We start from the raw sequence: 4,646 nt of genomic DNA on the forward strand, positions 1-4,646 counted from the left end.
AAAGGAGCCAGTGAGCGGAACATCAAAAGCAGTATGTAAAAACATAATCTCACCCTTTTTCCTACACACCGTGCTGAATTTTAACCAACGCAGCCTTGCATGAATTTTCCAAGCATTAACATAATGTATTTTGCAGTAAATGTTTAAAATATTGGACTCAACAAGGTAAAAAGTGAGTCATGCTGTTGTTGTGAGGACAGCTCTGTGCAGCTCCGTGCTTCCTTGTTGTGCCCTTAAGTACCTGGGGATTTGTTCCTAAAACTGTGTAATTGCAGTGATTTTGTTGGGGCCCCTCTGAGTAAAAAAATGTCTTTAATAGATTGCTGTGAATTTAAATATCATTGCTACACAACTATGAATTTACATTTGGGAAAGATGTGGTGTTTTTCTTCAGGTTTGCAAACACTGTTATTCTGCTACTAAAATATTGTATAAATGCGAAACACAAGGAAACACTTGACTGGTTTGGATCTGGATCTGGATTTGCCGCTTTTGTCGAATACTATGTGTCACTCACTTGGTTTTTATATTTTGTCTTGATTTTAATGTAAATTGCATTTATTGTATTGCAACTAAAACAGATGAGTTTTTATTTCTTGAAAACAGTTATTTTTCTCTCTCTCTTTTTTTTGTTGTTTTTTTTTTTTTTTTTTACTAGCATGTGTATCCACACAAAATCAGTCTTCATAAATACAGTTTATTTGGCTTTTTTCCATGTTTCTGTATGTATTTCAAAGCAGAAGTTAGTCTGATAGGAATAAATCACTGGAAAGTTTGTCCATAATTGTGGAACAGTAAGACAACAACATTTGAATTTGTTACAGATTTGTTGTGCTGCTGTCCCGCTGTTCCACTGTTACTACGCTCTGTCTTGAATGTACAATTGAACATGTGTCTAATTTTTTGTGAACAGATCAATGACTCTCCTGCATCTCTTTCTCTGGCACACCTTATTAAGGTATTACAATAGAATATAAGGTATAAATTCTTGTCAAATACTTTAATAATTTCTGGAAGAGAAAATGAAAAGAAACCAACCAAACCAAATCTGAGAGGGAAAAGATGGGGAGAGTGACAGCTTTGAAATAATGTAATATTTTTCTGTGTTGTGCTTTCTTAAGGTCCAAGTCTCCCTGTAGTGCTTTGTCTTACCCTAGAAGTTCGTATACCCACTGCAAGTCACGATCAGGCTCTTCCTGTGCTCGTTCCAGCTCTTGATCACGGAGTCGCTCCCGTTCCCATTCCTACTCGCCATTGCTGCCATCTCCAAGAAGAGGCAAAGGGAAGAGTCATAACTATCGTTCTAGGTCAAGGTTGCGTGGTGATCACCAGTCATGGTCAAGGTGTTCTTAAAAGACATGAAGCGAGATGAGGCCAGCCCCATCGCTGAGGAACTGGCCGAAGAGCTCCGGCCCCTATTTGACTCTGTCAGACCCTGTCAGGCTCTTTCAGGCTTTTTCATGCTCTGTCAGGTCCGTTTGGACTCTGTTGGTCTCTGTTGGTCGCTGTTGGACTCTGTCAGGCTTTGAAAGGACCTGTTGGGCTCTGTTGGGCCCTGCTGGGCTCTGTCAAGCCTTGTCAGACTCTTTCGGTCTTTGTTGGGCTCTATCAGGCTCTGTCGAGCACTGTCTGGCTCTGTTGGGCCCTGTTGGGCTTAGTCAGGATCTGTCAAGCCTTGTCAGGCTGTGTCGGGCTCTGTTGGGCTCTGTCAGGCTGTGTCAGGCTCTGTCGGCTTTGTTGGGCCCTGTCCAGGTTTGAGGCTTTGTACAGGCCCTGCCAGGCTTTGTCAGGTGTTGTCAGGCTCTCTCATGCTCTATAGGGCTCTGTTGAATCCTCTTGGGCTTTTTTGGGCCCTGTCAGGTGCTATGGGGTTTTGTCAGGCTCTGTCCAGCCCTGTCAGACTTTGTCTGGCTTTGTCAGGCTTTGTCAGGCTCTGTTGGGCTTTGTTGGGCCCTGTCAGTTGCTGTTGGGCTTTGTTGTGCTCTGTCAGTCACTGTTGGGCTTTGTCAGGCTCTGTTGGGCTCTGTCAGGCCCGGTTAGTCTCTTTCAGGCTTTATTGGGCTTTCTTCAGCTCTGTTGGGCTTTACCAGGCCCTGTCGGGCTCCGTCGGGCTCTGTCAGGCTCTGCTGGGCTTTGTCAGATTTTTCTGGGCTCTGTCGGGCTCTACAGGTCTTTGTCGGGCTTTATTGGGCTTTGTCAGTCTTTGTCAGGCCCTGTCAATCTCTTTTGGTCTCTTTTGGCAAAGCTCAACACAGCCCAACAAACCTTGAAAGAGCCTGACAGAGCCCGACACAGCCCGACAGAGCCAGAGCCCGACAAAGACCAACAAAGCCCGACAGATCCTGACAAAACCCAACAGAGCCCAATAAAGCCTGACAAAGACCTATAGAGCCTTACAGAGCCCAAAAAAGTCTGACAGAGCTCGACAGGGCTTGACCAAGCCTGACAAATCCCAATAAAGCCCAACAAAGCCCCTTAAAGCCTGACAGAGCCCCCAAAAGCCGAAGAGAGCCCAACAAAGCCTAGCAGAGACCAACAAAGCTCTAACAAGACAAACAGAGCCTGACAGAGGCTGACAGAGGCCAACAGAGCCCAACAGGGCTGGACAAAGCCCAGCAGAGCCCAACAGAGCCCAACAAAGCCCAACAAAGCCCCAAAGAGACCATCAGAGCCTGACAGCCAGGCAAAGTCTGACAGGGCTGGACAGAGCCCGACAAAGCCCAATAAAGACCGAGAGAGCCTGACAAAGCACAACAGGGCCTGACAAAGCTTCAGAAAGCCCCACAAAACCCCATGGAGCCTGACAGAGCTTGAAAAAACCCAACAGAGCCTGACAGGGCCCAACAGTGCCTGATAGAGCTTAAGAGAGCTCAACAAGGCCTGACAAAGCCTGACAGACCCCAACAGGGCCCAACAGAGCCCGACAGGCCCTGACAGGGCCTGACAGAGCCCAACAAATCCTGAAAGCAACCAACAAAGCCTGAAAGCACCCGGAAGACCCCAATAGAGTCCAAGAGGACATGAAAAAGCCTGACAGAGCTTGACAGAGTCCGACAGGGCCCAACAGAGCCTGACAGAGTTTCACAAAGCCTGACAGGGCCCAAAGAACCTGATCGTGACTTGCAGTGGGTATATGAACTTCTAGGGTAAGACAAAGCACTACAGGGAGACCTGGACCTTGAAAAAACACAACACAGAAAAAAACAATTACATTATTTCAAAGCAAGCACTCTCCCCAGATTTTTTTCCTCTCAGATTTGGTTTGGTTAGGGTTTTTTTTCTCTTCCAGACAGCAAGTCGCAAGGGCTATAGTGCAGTATCAAATAGCAAGAAAACATGATTTAGCCTGCAGGCAGTCACTCCTGATTTTAAAATGCTAGTCTAGTCTGTTTAACTTTACTACTTATTTGGCAATTTGTAGAGGATGCAAAGCACTTGTACTGCAATCGTACATACTATTTAATCCTATGTACTATTTAATCCTCCATACTGTTTAATCAAAACTTCCAGCCAGATGTCCCTGCAAAATCTTGCACCTACCCTGATCTCTGACCAGGAACGGTGACCACATGTTGATCATATCACCTCTAAAAGCTTCTAAACTCAGTTTCTAGAAACATGACAGATCCTGGCAACATGACTAATAGAGAGCTCTTCAGATTCCTGCCCAAGGGATTTGGGGGATAGAAAACATCAGCTGCCCTGATTCTTTTTTTTTTTTTTTTTTTTTTTCACAAACTTTCCCTTTATTATTTTTTGAAGAGTCATTTCACATTATTCCACATATGTTCATTAGCATCACTCCTCCTCTAAATGTCCTTCACCAATCGAGAATTTCTTTACAAACAAGTCTGATGTTTTAATTCCTAAGTTAACCATGTCAGCAAAAGACTAGTGGAAGTCACCAGTCTGCAGTCCAGGTTAAAATCTCTCTGGGTATCCATGTGAGAGAAAAGAAAAATGAAATGAGGACAGTTTCTCTGACCATATTTGAGCTGTAAATCACACAGGAAACTCCTGTCACTGCAAACCCTGAAGTCATCCCATCCACCCAATGACAGAGATGTGGAATGGAACTCCTCTGGCTTCTCCTAGACAATCTTCTTCTCCATTACAGACATATAAAGCAGTTACTTGGAAAATGAATATGTACACTCCTTTGGACTCCTTTCCTATTCCATCAATTCCTGGGAACAGGCTAAAAAGATTTGTGCTATTACGAACAGAAATCCAGACATCTCTCACCGTAAGACCCACACTTGCAAGGATATTTCATTGATTACTTTAACTAGCAAAAGCATTTAATCCTCTCCTTTTGCCAAGCATAAGGGCTGCAAGGCAAGGCAAGGAAAGGCTAGGCTGCAGGACATCTATTTGCTTTATATTTTCTACCACATCCACCTTCAGAGCAGGAGGAAAGCCATCAGACCTTATGGATTAGGTCCAAAAAAAACCCCCAGCTACTTGAGACACTTAGACTAAGCCTAAAATGCAAAGAACTCTCCATAAAGATGGTTTTTATACTGTACTTCCACAATCTGCTGGCAGTACAAAAAAATAAGCTGCAGATCTCCTTAGGCTGAATCATGGTGGTTTGGTGCAGGGATCATGCATATCATGGGAATATTTCACCATTTCTGCTCTGG

The sequence above is a fragment of the Streptopelia decaocto genome (genome assembly GCF_964273445.1).
Source record: "Streptopelia decaocto genome assembly, contig: HAP1_SCAFFOLD_240, whole genome shotgun sequence".
NCBI lineage: Eukaryota > Metazoa > Chordata > Aves > Columbiformes > Columbidae > Streptopelia > Streptopelia decaocto.